At 44.5% G+C, this 18,062-nt stretch overlaps 1 protein-coding gene across 3 annotated transcripts in view; it reads left to right on the forward strand.

Moving 5' to 3' along the window:
• Window positions 1-18,062, forward strand: part of LMNTD1 (lamin tail domain containing 1) — a 218,037-nt gene that overhangs the window by 123,641 nt on the left and 76,334 nt on the right. The window lies entirely within an intron of this gene.

An 18,062-nucleotide genomic window follows, 5' to 3' on the forward strand; every position in this document is an offset into this window, starting at 1 on the left:
CGGTGTTCCTGGTCCCGGGACCATGTTGGTCTAGAACATTTGAGCAGCGACGGGGACTCAGTGATCGACTGGGTTCTCATTTTTGAAGATCCCAAGCGGTAAAGCTGTTCGGTCGGGAGTCCATCTGCGGAGAACCAATGAGAGGCTGGCTATCCAAAAGGATTACGACAAACCACCAGGGATCAAGGTAGCCGGACACTGAAGGATTGATCACCTGTCAGTCGGTACCTGGGCGACTAGAAGAAGGAGATCCAGGCGCAATTCCTTAAGGAGGGATGTCTCCGTAATTGTAAGCAGTGAGGGCCTGTGGCAGAGGTTTCTCCCTGAGTCCATTCCAGACATTTCCTCGAGTTCAAGTTCATTCCAGGAGGGTCTGTGGCAGAGACTTTTCCCAAAAAAAGGTTTGAGTGATACTCCGGCTGCCAGGTCAGTGAGAGAGGCCTGTCCGGGTACACTAGGCCCACTCAGGCAGGAGTAGTGCGGAAAGTGTTACATGTGGGAGCAGGACTGTTTCCAAATACTACGCCTGAATCTGCTGTTCTCCTTCTTCCTTCAACTCGATCCTTTCATCACCAGTTTATTGCAAAAGACACCTGTTGCGGACATTCCTTTACTACTGCTATATGCACCATACACTCCCCTGATGAAGTCACGTGACCGTGACGATACGCGTCGGGATTGGCAGGCAGGACACACTCCAGCATCCGACGAACAGACACACGAGTTCGCCACTCGTAGGATTGTTGCAGAGTTCCTGAGTCTTTATGTGAGTTTTTATTTTGTTTTTAATAAACCTGTTTGTACCGCTGACTGGGTTACACTATGGATGTGTCTTTTCACCTCTTCCCCACCATCATGCCATTTGAGCGCTCCATCTGAGGTATTGAAAGAGGAATAGGAGTCACCACTAGCCCATATCAGCTGAGACATCTCCACACACGTTGAACCCTTGGAGAGACCAAACAGCTAGCCCACGATTCCCAAGATCTAGCGGGGGAAAAAATAGAGGAAAAATAGAGGGACTTACGAGTTCGGTGCTCGTGGATACGAGCCTGAGATCTCTCACCTACACGTGAGTGCACTCCCACTCGCCAAGACCCCAATTATCAGCCCCCTTTGTGACGTTATTTCACCATCAGCTTTTTGTTGTCTTTTTACTTTGTTTTTTCATATAACACACTGGACGGAGATCTTTATGTGCTATCTATCTGTGGACTATAATCATCCAGACCAGGTTGATCTAAACATATTGCGGTTAATTTGAGGTGAGCAGCTGGGTCCACCAGAGGTGTATACATATAATCTTGGTGTTGGCTCAACTACTCTATCCCACTCACACTCCGGATCCAAGGGTCTTATATGTACTTTTTCTAGAACTACCTTCCGTGCTTTTTCCTTAAAAGTGTGTTTTTTGTATTATTATTTATACAACACCTGCACCGTTGGAGATTGGATTCACTCTTGATGAAACACACCCATACACGGCAGGATTGTGCCAGATCTGGACTTTTTCAGAGTGCCGGATTTTATTAAGGATTGTCCTTTTATGATTTACTGTTATATTATATGTTATATAATATTATCCTCACTAGTCACTTTGTAGCATATCACCCTATTTCACTATTTGTCCCATATTCTACAGCGCAAGTATTTTATTTGACACATTTTACTTCACTTTAGTCTATCGAGGTAGACCTTTATATTTACAGCAGTATTTTTAGTTTCTAGTTTGTCCCCCCCCTCCTTCACTTCTTAGACAGCGCAGGAGTTCACTTTTACCCAAACTCCTCTCATCGGTATGAAAAAAAAAAGAATCAATCCTGTCTGGTTGCAAGTGATATCAATATTATAATTGATTCAATAATTCAATGCAACTAAACATATTCAATCGATTCAGTAAGCTAAATAAGTTCTTGATCAATTTTAACTCTGCCAAAACAAATGCCCGTGGTGGAATTTCGTTAATCGCTCTTGATCTATTGAACAAATATCAAGCTGTGTGTCAGAGAGCTGATTGTAATTCAGATAAATTAATCTATCATTTTTATTTGATCATTTACATTTATAACTGATAGATCGATGTTTTAAGTTGATTTGAAATGTGGAACAATATTGTGCGTGCCGCACTGATTGATATTTAAATCGAAGATAGATCACATGTTTGCAATTGCTTATATCGAAATCAATCACAAATCTCTACTTATTGTTTGTACACCATAACCAAAGATGCATCATGGCATTTTTACATTTTTATGATAATCTCTGCCCCGTACCGTAGACTTGAATTTCAGATCTATAAATGAATTACGCAGTCATTAACGCACAGGAAAAGCGATTGGTTTGCGCATTCCTTATCACCTGCCCACTCTGCTTACACGGGGTTAATAGCGCCCTTACATTTTCAGTAATTGTGTAAGGAATTGAAATGAAGGGCAATCATAAGTGGGGGAGGCCAGACAAAGGATCCATCCCGCTGATTATTATGTCTTGATTACAGCGTTTTGTGAAGACGGGAAAACAAGATTTCGGAGTTCTCACTTACAGGGAAATCACTGGCAGGGAGCAATCATGTCGTGTGTATTTAAAGGGGTCAGCCTCAAAACTGCTTATTCCCCTTCCAAATATACAGGAAGACTGCTCAGACAATATGGAGAGCATAAAAGAAATTACATTTGTAACAATTTGCATTGCTCAAATGTTCCTTTTTTTTATTCCATGAAGTTTATAGCTAGCATGGTCACCGCGCCATAACGTGATAGGAAATCTAATGCCGCGTACACACGATCATTTTTCGGCATGAAAGAAAACTTTGTTTTTCAGCATGTCCAAAAAACAAAGTTTTTCCAACTTCATCATTAAAAACGACGTTGCCCACACACCATCGTTTTTCAAAAATGATGAACAAAGCGCGGTGACGTACAACACGTACGACGGCACTCTGAAATGGAAGTTCTATTCGCCTTTGGCTGCTTTAGCTGATTCCATGTTAGTACAAGACGATTCGCGCTTTTTTGTCTGTTACAGCGTAATGAATGTGCTTACTCCATTATGAACGGTAGTTTTACCAGAACGAGCGCTCCCATCTCATAACTTGCTTCTGAGCATGCGCGGGTTTAAAATGTTGTTTTAGCCCACACACGATCATTTTTTACAACCTGAAAAACAACATTTAACGACGTTAAAAAATGCAGCATGTTCGAGAAAAAAAAATCAGAAACTGAAAAACGATGTGCAGCCCACACACGATCATTTTAAATTAAGTTTTTTTAATGCCGAAAAATGACCGTGTGTACGCGGCATTAAACTTGATGTCGCAGGAATAAGAGATGAGTGGGAAATCTTCCAATAGGGGACCCCTTTTCTGGGGACAATTCTCTAGATTTGATTTCATCTTACTTTATTTCACAAATAATTTATTGAGTTTTTACAGAACAATACAGAGGAGAACATATGTTCAGCACAAAATATAACATAATGCAGAGAGGTGAAATCATTAAAAGATTATTCCAAAACACAATAGTACAAGGTTAGTGCCAGTGCTAATCAACACAAGTCATGTAAAAGTAAAGGATCCTTGGCTGGAGCAACTGGAGTTTGGAGTTATACCAGAGAGGAGTGCTCCGTGTTTCCACTCATGAACACCTCTGCAAAGACAAAAAAATTGAGAGAGTGCCAAGAAATTCATAGGAAAGGCACTTGGAGAAAGGAGGGAACAGGAAGAAACTGCAAATGTAGAGGAGGAGATCAGAAAGAGAAAGGAGGAAAGCAGAGACATACGCTGAATGAACGCGCAGAAACAGGAAGAGGGGAAAATAGAAAGGGAAGGGGGTCAGGGCAGTGCCGGCCCAAGACATTGTGCTGCCTGGGACCAAGAATGAAATGCTGCCCCCCCCAGAAAAAAAATCACGCCAACCAAAAGGCCCCCACATTCATTATTTTATATCATGATAACTAAAGGGGACCCGTTATGGCTCTATACATGTATAAAGGAATATAAAGAGGACCTGTCACTGCTCTATACATGTATAGGAGTATAAAGAGGACCTGTCATGGCTCTATACATGTATATAGAGGACCTCTCATTACTCTTTACATGTAAAGCAATATCAAGAGGACCTGTCATGGCTCTATAAATGTATATAAGACTATAAAGAGTACTTGACATGGCTCTATACATGTATAATGGAGTATAGCGAGGGCCTGTCATGGCTCTATAGATGTATAAAGAGAACCTGTCATGGCTCTATACATGTATAAAGAAGTATAAAGAGGACCTTTCATGGCTCTATACATGTATATAGAGGACCTGTCGAGATTCTTTACATGTAAAGGAATATAAAGGGGACCTGCCATGGCTCTATAAATGTATATAGGAGTATAAAGAGGACCTGCCATGGCTCTATACATGTATATAGGAGTATAACGAGGGCCTGTCATGGCTCTATAGATGTATAAAGAGGGCCTGTCATGGCTCTATAAATGTATATAGTTGTATATAGGAGTATAAAGAGGACCTGTAATGGCTCTATAAATGTATAAAGGTGTATAACGAGGGCCTATCATGGCTCTATAGATGTATAAAGAGGGCCTGTCATGGCTCTATACATGCATATAGGCGTATAAAAGGACCTGCCATGGCTCTATACATGTATCCAGGAGTATAAAGGGACCTGTGAATTGCCGGCGCCACAATGTCTTTTGCGTAAACTAATCAATGTACGCTAATTGTGTTTTGTTTTTTTTTGGTACCAAAAATATGTAGAAGAATACATATTGGCCTAAACTGAAGAAAATAGTTTATTTTTCTACAGTTTGGGGATATTTATTATAGCAAAAAGTTAAAAAATATATATATTTATAGCACAAAAAATAAAAACCGCAGAGGTGATCAAATATCACCAAAAGAAAGCTCTATTTGTGGGAAAAAAGGACATCAATTTTATTTGGGTGGCGGAACGGGCTGGCGGGCATCAGTATGCTGCCCCCCTAAAAGTGCTGCCTGGTACCCATGGTACCACCCGGTCCCATCATAGGGCCGGCCCTGGGTCAGGGGATGGTCCAACGACCAGAGTGCTAAGAGGCAATGTTCAGTCTATATTCAGGTGAACATTCTGAGATATCCAGGGGTTGTAAACCTTCAAGAACTAATGCCCTGTACACACGATCAGAGTTTCCGTCGGAATAAACTCCGACGGGTTTTTCCGACGGAATTCCGTTCAAGCTGTCTTGCATACACACAGACACACCAAATTCTGACCGTCAAAAACGCGGTGACGTACAACACTACAACGAGCCTAGAAAAATGAAGTTCATTGCTTCCGAGCATGCATCGAATTGTTTCCGAGCATGCGTGTTTTTTTCTCCGTCGGAGTTCCATACAGACGAACAGAATTTTCGATAGAAATTTTTTCCGTCGTAAAAAAAGAGAACATGTTCTCTTTGTAACTCCGTCGGAATTTCCGACGGAAAAAGTCAGATGGGGCATACACACGGTCGGAATATCCGATGAAAAAAATTCTGTCTGACTTTTTCCATCGGAAATTCCGATCGTGTGTACGAGGCATTAGAATGCATAGAATGCATTAAGATAAAAATACGTCTGCCTTTACAACCCCTTTATATATAACTAAAAGCAAACTTTTTTTTTTAGTTTTGGATGGAGTGGAGAGGGATTAGAACCCCATGTCAGTTGTTATTGCTGTCTGTGCCCCTGTTGTGACAAAAGGACCAACCTGGCAGAATGTGAAACCTGTGTCACTTCCTGTGACGTGGAATCAGCTGTATCACCAAGTTGACTGCACTGCGCACGCGCAACGCGTCATGCATCCCTTCAGTGCCTGACGTCGGTGCACAGAGGAATGTGCGTGACAAAATGCTCAACCGACTACTGCGCTTGCGCACGGCATAAGTCAATGAACACTTATGACATTTATGTTGCTAAGAATCTAGTCATCTCTGCCAAGCAAATAAAGTAAATTTGCATGCGTGCACTGTACGAAATAATGATTGTCTGCATTGTCTGCATATCACATTCACAAACAACAATGATTTTATATATTTGACAAAATGAAAATTTGTGAAATATATATAAAATCATTGTTGTTTGTGAATGTGATATGCAGGTAATCATTCTGTACAGTGCACACATGCGCAGTTACTTTGTTTGCTTGCACAGTAGTCGGTCGAGCATTTTGTCAGGCAAATTCCTCTGTGCACCTACAGTACAGACCAAAAGTTTGGACACACCTTCTCATTCAAAGAGTTTTCTTTATTTTCATGACTATGAAAATTGTAGATTCACACTGAAGGCATCAAAACTATGAATGAACACATGTGGAATTATACATAACAAAAAAGTGTGAAACAACTGAAAATATATTTCATATTCTAGGTTCTTCCACCTTTTGCAGCAGACACATCTCTAGAACTGGTAAGAGGAGACTGTGAATCAGGCCTTCATGGTAGAATATCTGCTAGGAAACCACTGCTAAAGAAAGGCAACAAGCAGAAGAGACTTGTTTGGGCTAAAGAACACAAGGAATGGACATTAGACCAGTGGAAATCTGTGCTTTGGTCTGATGAGTCCAAACTTGAGATCTTTGGTTCCAACCCCTGTGTCTTTGTGCGACGCAGAAAAGGTAAACGGATGGACTCTACATGCCTGGTTCCCACTGTGAAGCATGGAGGAGGAGGTGTGATGGTGTGGGGGTGCTTTGCTGGTGACACTGTTGGGAGTTTATTTAAAATTGAAGGCATACTGAACCAGCATGGCTACCACAGCATCTTGCAGCGGCATGCTATTCCATCCGGTTTGCGTTTAGTTGGACCATCATTTATTTCTCAACAGGACAATGACTCCAAACACACCTCCAGGCTGTGTAAGGGCTATTTGACCAAGAAGGAGAGTGATGGGGTGCTGCGCCAGGTGACCACCTCTTGAAGCTCATCAAGAGAATGCCAAGAGTGTGCCAAGCAGTAATCAAAGCAAAAGGTGGCTACTTTGAAGAACCTAGAATATGAAAGATATTTTCAGTTGTGTCACACTTTTTTGTTATGTATAATTCCACATGTGTTCATTCATAGTTTTGATGCCTTTAGTGTGAATCTACAATTTTCATAGTCATGAAAATAAAGAAAACTCTTTGAATGAGAAGATGTGTCCAAACTTTTGGTCTGTACTGTACGTCAGCTACAGAAGGGATGTATGATGTGTTGCGCGTGCGCAGTGCGGTCGGTTTGGAGATACAGCTGATTCCACGTCACAGGAAGTGACGCAGGTTGCACATTCTGCCAGGTTGGTCATTTTGTCAGAACACCCCTGTTTATCATTGAAAGTGAAAGAAAATCCCAAATTTTGGGTTGTCCCCAGAAAAGTAATAGAGGTGAAATCTTCCAATGGGGACACTAGTTCTGGTGACCTGGGGGTCCCCAAGGAATTTGCAGGGATTTCCACTCACTTCCTGATTTTTTTTTTCTTGGTTTGTGGAACTCAAATTTAGTTATAGATTCTCTTTAAAATCCTTTTGTAAAAACAATTGCTGCAAAAAGCATGCAGCCTGACTATAGTCTTCGTATTGCACATTCCTAAATCTATAACATGGCTTTTGTGTAAACCTGGTGCAAAAAAAAACGCAAAGCCAGTACATGTGATCTGTGAACCCTGACCAACCTGGAATTAATTATATACATACTCTGCTACCTGTAACTGAGAGTATTATTCCTTCTCTGCCGCTTTGATATTTCACAACAGTTACTGATTAAAGTATGGCTCAATCGTCCTCCTCTTTGGTACTGACCCTCTGACCCGCTCCTTCCTCCATCCCTCTGCCACACTTCACTAACAATAGCTACTTGTGAAAGGAAAGCCACATACATACACACATGAGTTTATGTGTAAGACGGTCTGTTTGTCAGATGTGAGTCCGATTCCCCCGTCTGTATACAGTCTTATACAAGCGATCATTCCATAAACACCTAGCAGATATAAAAGACGCCATCAATGCAGCTCCTTAATCATGAATACTTCATTAAATGCATGTTTTAAATGCAAGGACCTGAATATGACCTCAGCCTCTTGCACTGCCTGTACAGCAGGGCTGGAGTGTGAGAGAAAGAAGCTACACAAGGAGCCAATCAGTGTATGTATGCACTGACAAGAAGCATGCAGATGGGCTATTTATTTGTATCTTGTCATTTTTGGCTGTGGTTGTACTAATGCCCTGTACACATGCGCGTTTTTCCCGTCGGAAAAAAACCCTAGTGATTTTCCAGACGGAAGCCCGCCTTGCATACAAACGGTCACACAAAAGTTTGGTGAACTTTTGACTGCCAAGAACGCGGTGACTTGATTCTGAGCATGCACGTTTTTTTTCCTGTCGCAAAAGCATACAGACGAATGGTTTTCCCACTAGGATTTTTTACTGACGGGGAAAAAAGAGATGCCTGGGCACCTTGGTTGAAAAAGGCTGATCTAAAGCACTGTGGGGTAGATTTACTAAAACTGCAGAGGGCAAAACCGCATGCAGCTCTACATAGAAACCAATCAGCTTCCAGGTTTTTTGTCAAAGTTTAATTGGACAAGCTGAAGTTAGAAACTGATTGGTTCAGCTGCTCCAGATTTTGCACTCATCGGTTTTAGTAAAGCACCCCCTTTGTATCATATGCTTGTTGCACCTCAGTGCTGATCTTCTGCAGCCTCTTTTCAGCACCTACCTGTCCACATGCACTTCAGCAACAGCGGCATAGCACATCTCATGGGTGGGTAGTTGGTGACAACAGTGGACCATGCCTTTGTAATGTGTGCTGCATTAGCGACAATGCAGGTGTGCAATTGGTAGACCAGGACAGTGTGTTAATAATAATAGGAAGTGTCTGGACAAGGTCCATTATGTGAGATTCAAATCCCATAAACTCTCCACCATCTTGCTGGTTTCCACTTCCTCATCTAAGCTGTCATCCAGCCTGACGTCCGGAAGAGGCTCTGCATCCCAGATGCATGAGCCGACCACTCATGGATTACATACAATAAGTGCCATCTCTTCTTCCCATGTGAGTTACTAATTTACGTATTTCTCAGTACTATTAATGTTGCACTCAGTTTGGTGCCCCCTGCAGGTGTATCCATCCACCCAGTACTCCTATTGCTCTGAGGTTCTTTGTTATGAGACTGTCCATCGGAAGCCCTAACTATGTGATGGGCCTTAACTGTTACAATGTGAGTTGCCATTTGTCTTTTCACCACAATAAATCTTGTTAAAATACTACACTTAGACTGTACACTGTTGTTCTTTTCTGTTTGCTTAGAGATACTTCAGTCTCTTCAGAGGTGCTGCATCTGGTGCATTGAGATCAGCAGAAAGTTACCCTGAACACTCCAAGTGGACTCCATGAACTTTTTGCTGTTCTGCATAGACATTTATGTACACACAATTACTTATTGCACCATATACCGAATTACTACTACTACTACTACTGTACCACTTTTAGACTACTTTGCACTGTAAATCTTGTTCAGCTCTATCCCCAAAGAGAAGTCTATGCCCAAGAGTAGTCCCTTATACCGAATTACTACTTTAGTACCACTTTTAGACTACTTTACACTGTAAATCTTGTTCATCTCTGTCCCCAAAGAGAAGTCTATGCCCAAGAGTAGGACCTTATAAGTGCCGATAAGGGTCCACCCTTGGATCAAGTACTCTTTCCCATCGTTACATCCGGCTAGCGTTGGTCTCCTTTGACTGAAGAGTGAGGTGGTTCCGATTCCCCCTCCTACGCACACTTTCCCCTCTTTTTACTTATTTTCTTCCACTTCTGGGGCATCTAACTATTTTTTTCCTGTTTTGGGTTGCACCACGGATGAGAAGGATACTGTCTATGGTGTCTATAGATTTACATTATGGGGTATCCTACTTGATCTTCCTATTTACTTGTTCATACTTTATATTTGTCTGGCTTTATTTGTCACCTTACAATGTTTCGCACTATGGGATGTTTTTTTATTAGCTCCTGCGTGGGCAAAATCAGTGCTCATTTTGTTCTGTCTTGATAACCCAATAAAAATGATGAACCAAATAAGGTAACTAATAACATTATTGAAGGACGGTGGTAGAACATTCAGTCCTACAGGTTACAGAAGTACATAACAAGTGGAGAGAGAGAGGGCTATATCCATGCATAAGGTCGAACATTTTCCTGGTATTCCTCAAGACAATGGAGGTTATCGGTCCTACCTTCCCAATTTGGGAGAAGTCCTAGTGCTCACCCTGAATTGAGTTTGAACCAGATTACATTGGCCCTGCTGGTGATGTCCAGACAATTAAAAAAAATCAATCCACAGTTTTTCAACAAATGCCACTACTTTATTTTAAAAAATCCTTTATAAAAGTTGGACCAAAGTCAGTATTGTTATTCAACAACCAACCCGGGGAGCCGCCCATTTTATATAATCTATAGTGCCAATGGACAGATGCCAGGAGGCCTAAGAGGGAGCCAGGGAGGCTAATCCTAAAGAGGCTATACCCTATAAAAAGCCATGATTGTCATTTGCACTGTACAGCCAGTGTGAGCTTAGATGAGTGAGATGCTCCTCACAAGGAAATATTAATAAAACAACTATCTTGCCATTTGAAAGTGGCAATGTTTAAAAGTGCTGCAAATGTAACACTGACAAAATCATAAATGTGGCAAATGTTACTAAAACCCACATCCTTTATAAAAAAAAATGGTAAATAAAGATGTTAGGAAACCCACATCCTTTATTAAAAATTGGTAAATCAAGATGTTAGGCGATTGGCATTAATTCGATCAGGCAAAAACAAGGGAAAATATGAGGCACAAATGTGGAACTTTCCAGCAAGGAAAAGCAGTAACCATTAAAAAATTTGATCATTTGCCCCTTTCAAATGCCCGCTATTGCTCTATAAATGTTGTTGCTATCCTTGATTTGACCTCCGGGGGCAGCAGCGAGGCGCAGATGAAAGTCAAATTTGATTCAATCTGTATGTAAATATTTGTGTTTAGCTCCTATCCAAGTAATTAATAGTCAGCTGTTAGGATACAGCATGTTATTCTGAAAGAATCGCAGTCATCTGAGCGTGGCGAATAGCCAGTCCCACGGCTGCTCATTGATGAGCTGGAGGAGAGTCAAGTGTTAGACTATATAAGAAATCATAATTGCTCGCTCTGAAGTGTGGCTCTCCCAGGCCTGTTTGGGTTCTCATCAACAGCTGACGCTCCTGTCAATGTGCCCCCACCACCCCATAGCGGCTATTTCAGAAACCATTTCATCCTTGTGTGAATAATAATGGGTCCTATAGCAAGTTATGCTCTTCCTTTGATTTAGTGTTGTATCAAGAACAATGAGATGCAGAAACTGAGCACCTGTGTTAGTGGGGGTGACGGGGGGGCACTACATAATACATTTTCTCTACATAAAAGAGTGTTTATCTGTTAGGCCACAGGTGTGCGCCTATTGCCTAAAACACACGTGGCCTAATGCACTAGGACTGGAAATTCTGACTTTATTAAAGGGAACATGTAGCCAGTTTTTAGCTATACATCGGGTTTATTTACTAAAGCTGGAGAGCGCAACATCAGGCTCATTTCTGAATAGAAACCAATCCAGGTTTTATTGCCAAAGCTTAATTGAACAAGCTAGAGGTTAGAAACTGATTGGTTCTTATGCAGAATTGAGCTTATTTTACATTCTCCAGCTTTAGTAAATAAATCCCATACTCAATTATCATTATAATGATTACCTGAGGTTGTCGTATTCCCTTCATCTTAGCTGTTCCATTATTTTCATCATTTGTATTTTCTAGAGAGATCTGTGGACTCTCACTAGTGACTATCTACAGTACTTTAAGGGCTCTGTGGCCGCCAGGCATAACCAATCTCCTTAAACTTTTTTAATTGGTCTCACTAGCAATTTATCCAATTGGCGTGTTAAATAGGGGCAAGGTTTGGATGGAACTCATGGTCATATTATAAAAAGGGCATCCAGATTCTGATAAATCTTCTCCACAGCAAATCACTGGGTGATATCATTGACCAAATATGGTCACTGATGTCACATAAGATCCCTAGCCGATTATTTATATATATATATATATATATATATATATATATATATACACACAAATACACTGTATATATGTAGCGCTACCCCCTCAGGAGCCGCTGATTGATTTGGGATCGGCGTATTAAGTTACCTCTATGTGGTGTCTAAGGGTGAAGTAGAGCAATAATCGAATGTCCAATCTGTAGATGGAGTTTTCTGAATGCTTTATTTCTTGGCCCAACATGACCAACACATCATCTTGAGGTAGACAGGATAGGTTGATGAAAATAGAATAACCTTGCAGTATCAGGCTTTGGATAAGGAAAGCAGTCCTGCCTTCTGGTAGTTGTATCAGTACCTCGCCACTCCCGCCGGAGTGGGTGAAGTGCCCCTGGACAGACCTCTCTCACAGGCCTGGCAGCCAGAGCGTCACTTAAAGCTTCTGGGAGGAACAAGTCTCTGCCACCGACTTGGCTCTAATTAAATGTTGGGGCCTCTGCCACAGGCCTAGTGCAGGATTAGATTGAGCGGTAGAGCGAATCCTCCCAGTAAATTACGTTAGGGTCACCGGTTGACAGTGCAAGTGTACCTGTCAATGTCCGGTCACCAGATCCCCGATGGTTCGTTCAAGCCCTTTTGGATAACCTGCCTCCGGGTTCTCCTCAAGCCGATCCCCCATCGAACAGCATACAGCTTGGGATCTTCTCAGTAGAAGTGGGGACCCAGTAAGTCACTGGGGCCCCTTGGTAACATCAGTTGCTCTAGGCCGGAAGGGCCCAGAGTCAGGAACTCTGCGTAGCGCGCGACCCCAGGCCAGGTAGGCCATAGTGGTGGGGCCTGCGATGTGCACACACCCTAAAGGTGGGTGCCGCACCTGGAACCAGGAACCCGCGAAGAACCCAGGACAACGGCCTCCGCCACAGAAATACTCCCTCCCAGCAGGCCCTGCGAGGGAAAAACTCCTCCAATTGGCTGCTGGGAAGAAGCGGCTCCGCCTGGACCTCTCTGGCGCCACCTACTGCCCAGGGATGAAACTGCATCCCTAGAACGCAGACTGACCTACAGAACAATCCAGATTTGGCGACAGCCAAATTTGACAAAATTAAGAATGAGAGCAACATACAGTGGGTCACTGCGATATTGTGTCAATCTCGCTCCCTTTCTCGGTGATATAGACCACCTACGAGCCCCATCGCGGGAGCCAGCGCCGAGCTGGCTTGCCGCGATGGAGACAAAGCCGTCATAGAAGCGACGGGGATCCGACTTGGATTCCCGCCAATTCTACACGTGTGCGGCGTTTGTTATGAATCCTGAGGAGGAACTTCCCGCCGGATTTTAAATAAAAATCCGGCATGGGTTCCCCCCTCAGGAGCATACCAGGCCCTTAGGTCTGGTATGGGTTGTACGGAGACCCCCCTATGCCGAAAAAACGGCGTAGGGGTCCCCCTACAATCCATACCAGACCCATATCCAAAGCACGCTACCCGGCCGGCCAGGAAGGGAGTGGGGACGAGCGAGCGCCCCCCCCCTACTGAGCCGTACCAGGCTGCATGCCCTCAACATGGGGAGGTTGGGTGCTCTGGGGCAGGGGGGCGCACTGCGGGGGCCCCCCCACCCCAGAGCACCCTGTCCCCATGTTGATGAGGACAGGGCCCCTTCCCGACAACCCTGGCCGTTGGTTGTCGGGGTATGCGGGCGGGAGGCTTATCGGAATCTGGGAGCCCCCTTTAATAAGGGGGCCTCCAGATACCGGCCCCCCACCCTAAGTGAATGGATATGGAGGCAAAATGTTAAAAGTTAATAAACACGACAAAAGGGTTTTTAAAATAATTTATTAGTCTGCTCCGGAGGCACCCCCTGTCTTCTTTAGCTCTTTTTTACCAGGGGGGGCTTCTTCTTTGACGTCTTCGGGTGGGGGCCGCTCTTCTTCGCCGCCGCCTGGTTCTCTTCCACCGCCGGGGGGGTCGCTTTTATAAAAGCGCCAAACCCCCCGGCGGGTTTCCTCCGACGTCTTCGGCGGGGGGTGGTGTGCTTCTCAGGGGGGGCTTCTTCTTCCGCTATCCGGGGGGTCTTCTCCGCTATCCGGGGGGTCTTCTTCTATGTTCGCCGCTCTCCGCTGTTGACTCGGCGCACCCCGGTTCTTCCTCCCGCTGTCTGGTGCCTTCTCCTTCAGGGCTGGCCGCCGCTATACTAGTGGTGGCCAGTCCGCTCTTCTGTGACGTCATCTTCTTCACTTCTCTTCTTCTGCCTTCTCCCGATGTTGACACGTCGCCTCCTCTCGCTGCAATGACGGGTGTGCGGCTTGCATCTGACTTATATAGGCCTCACAGTCCCATCATGCTCCGGTACCTACCCACGTGGGTAGGTATCACATGGGTAGGTACCAGAGCATGATGGGACTGTGAGGCCTATATAAGTCAGATGCAAACCGCGCACCTGTCATTGCAGCGAGAAGAGGCGACGTGTCAACATCGGGAGAAGGCAGAAGAAGAGAAGAGAAGAAGAAGAAGAAGACCTCACAGCACAGAAGAAGAAGAAGACGTCACAGCACAGAAGAAGAAGAAGACGTCACAGCACAGAAGAAGAAGACGTTCAGCGCTGAAGGAGAAGGCACCGGACAGCGGGAGGAAGAACCGGGGTGCGCCGAGTCAACAGCGGAGAGCGGCGAACATAGAAGAAGACCCCCCGGATAGCGGAGAAGACCCCCCCGGATAGCGGAAGAAGAAGCCCCCCCTGAGAAGCACACCACCCCCCGCCGAAGACGTCGGAGGAAACCCGCCGGGGGGTGGAAGAGAATCTGACAGCGGCGAAGAAGAACGCCTCCCACCCGAAGACATCAAAGAAGAAGCCCCCCCCCTGGTAAAAAGAGCTAAAGTGCCTCCGGAGCAGACTAATAAATTATTTTAAAAACCCTTTTGTCGTGTTTATTAACTTTTAACATTTTGCCTCCAGGTGAATGGATAGGGGTACGATGTACCCCATATCCATTCACTTAGGGTGGGGGGGCGGTATCTGGGGGCCCCCTTATTAAAGGGGGCTCCCAGATTCCGATAAGCCTCCCGCCCGCATACCCCGACAACCAACGGCCAGGGTTGTCGGGAAGGGGCCCTGTCCTCATCAACATGGGGACAGGGTGCTCTGGAGTGGGGGGCCCCGCAGTGCGCCCCCCTGCCCCAGAGCACCCAACCCCCCCATGTTGAGGGCATGCAGCCTGGTACGGCTCAGTAGGGGGGGGGCGCTCGCTCGTCCCCACTCCCTTCCTGGCCGGCCGGGTAGCGTGCTTTGGATACGGGTCTGGTATGGATTGTAGGGGGACCCCTACGCCGTTTTTTCGGCATAGGGGGGTCTCCGTACAACCCATACCAGACCTAAGGGCCTGGTATGCTCCTGAGGGGGGAACCCATGCCGGATTTTTATTTAAAATCCGGCGGGAAGTTCCTCAGGATTCATAACAAACGCCGCACACGTGTAGAATTGGCGGGAATCCAAGTCGGATCCCCGTCGCTTCTATGACGCGCTCGCTGAAATGTGCTTTTACTATTTCAGCGAGTGCGAGATGTCGGCACCCTGTCGCCGAGAATCAGCGCGATGCTGTCGTGCTAAAAACACATTCTCGGCGGCAGGCACTGTAACTATCTCATTCCCACTAAATTTTACATAGCGTCCTTTCTGAAAGTAAAAGGGGCGCTACATATACATATATATTTAATATATATATTTTTTTATGTCACTTTTTAAAGGTTTAATTCGCACTGTTCCCTAACATCACCTGCAGCTTTAAGGCAGTTTCGGATTACCATATATACTCGAGTATAAACTGAGATTTTCAGCCCTTTTTTTTTGGCTGAAAATGCCCCCCTCGGCTTATACTCGAGTCAGTGTACCTAAAATTATTGAGAGGCTTGCGGGCGTCCATCGTTTAAAACTCACGGTCTCCTCCTGGTCCCTTCCGTGCTAGGCAGAACTGTGTCTGCTAAAAAAAAATGTCTATCACGAACATTCTCTCATCCTCACCCACTGTGTTCAGTGTTCCGCCAATCACGAACACCTTTTCATCCTCGGACAAGAGGACGTCCGTGATTGGCGGAACACTCAACACAGTGTCTGCTGGGAAACTAAAAGAGCCGGTTCACACTTCCGCGGCACGACTTTGGGGGCGACTGTGCAAGTCGTCCTGAAGACGACTTCAGAGGCGACCCGCAAAACGACTTCTGTATAGAAGTCAATGCAGGTCGCCCCGAGCCGCCCCCGAAGTTGTGCAAGAACCTTTTTCTAAGTCGGAGCGACTTGCGTCGCTCCTATTAGAACAGTTCCATTGCATTGAATGGAACGCGACTCGTCAGGTGGCTGAGCCGCCTGACGAGTCGCCCCAGTGTGAACCAGCTCTAAGAGAATGTCTGTGATAGGCGTTTCTCAGCAGACACAGTTCCGCCTATCACAGAAGGGACCAGGAGGAGACCTCGATGTTTAAAACAATGAATGGACGCCCGCAGCCTGTCAATTTCAGGTACACTGACAATGGTTACAGTGAGGATGGGCACAGTGAGGATTGGCACAGTGAGGATGGGCACAGTGAGGATTGGCACAGTGAGGTTGCAATGGGCACATTGAGGTTGGCACAGTGAGGTTGCAATGGGCACAGTGAGGTGTTCAAATGGGCATTGTTGACCCTCTTTTCCGCTTACAGTAGTTGCTGCATTCTCACCCTCGGCTTATACTCAAGTAAATACATTTTACCATTTTTTTTGTGGTAAAATTAGGTGCCTCGGCTTATACTCGGGTCGGCTTATACTCGAGTATATATGGGTAATTTATTTTTAATGTTACCCCTTAGGCCACATTTAAAGAACCTATCTGCAGTGAACAGTATGTTAAAGATTTGTTTTTTTATTTGGCTACATGTCTTGCATGGCAGTGCCCAGTTTTCTGTGTTTCAACAGAACTTTGCAAATTAGCCTACAAAAAAATTATAAGATTCGTCTTCCATTGCGTTCTATAGGGTTCTCCGCTATGTTCAAGGTTTGGGAACTTCCCGCCGGGTTTTCTGAACCTCCTACAAACCAAGGTTTAATATGATTGCCAGGTTTAGCCCCTGGTTCACACTGGTGCGATTTGACATGTCAAATCAGTGGCATTTGCCGGCAATTGGCGGCAATGGCACCATCCTAATCGGTGCGACGCCGCATCTGTGGCGCTGCACCGATTTCAAAACGTAATTTCTGTACTAACTGCACAGATGTCTCTGTAACCGCTGCCGAAATCTGGACTGACATGCGGGATTGAAATCGTTCAGCTGAACTCACACGGCTTCATTCCTGCAGCCCAGTGAGAACCTGGGCTTAGGTATGCCTTTAAAAAAAAAGCTTATATTTAAAAATATTTTCCTAGGTATATTTGCTGTCCCCAGAGATACCAAGGCAAAACAATAGACCAGCATGATGCCCCCAAACCAAAATAGTGTGTGTGGCTACCTGCTATACTAACACCAACCACCAAAGTCATCAGACTACTTTTCCAAATACCTAACCTAAATAAAAGGTGTTTTTTTGTATTTACCTGGAGTTCTACTTTAAGTCATGTCCTAATAAGACTGTGGCACCCTTTAACCACCTCAATGCCGGGCCTTTTCTGGCACTTCACTCCTTCATGTAAAAATCATCATTATTTTGCTAGGAAATTACTCAGAACCCCAAAACATTATATATATATATATTTTTTAGCAGACACCCTAGGCAATAAAATGGCGGCCATTGCAACTTTTTATCTTGCACGATATTTGCTCAATCATTTTTCAAAAGCCTTTAAAAAAATAAATGAAAAAAAAAAAAGGTTTCATGATTTAAAAAATAACAAAACAGTAAAGTTAGTCCAATTTTTTTGTAAAATGTGAAAGATGATGTTACGCCGAATAAATAGATACCTAACTATTCAAGCGATGTCTTGATATAATAGTAGCGTCATGATAAAACTGAGTATAAAATAGAAGAGAGGAGCCTCTAAGTGT

Source organism: Rana temporaria, chromosome 3 (assembly GCF_905171775.1).
Source record: "Rana temporaria chromosome 3, aRanTem1.1, whole genome shotgun sequence".
Classification (NCBI taxonomy): Eukaryota; Metazoa; Chordata; class Amphibia; order Anura; family Ranidae; genus Rana; species Rana temporaria.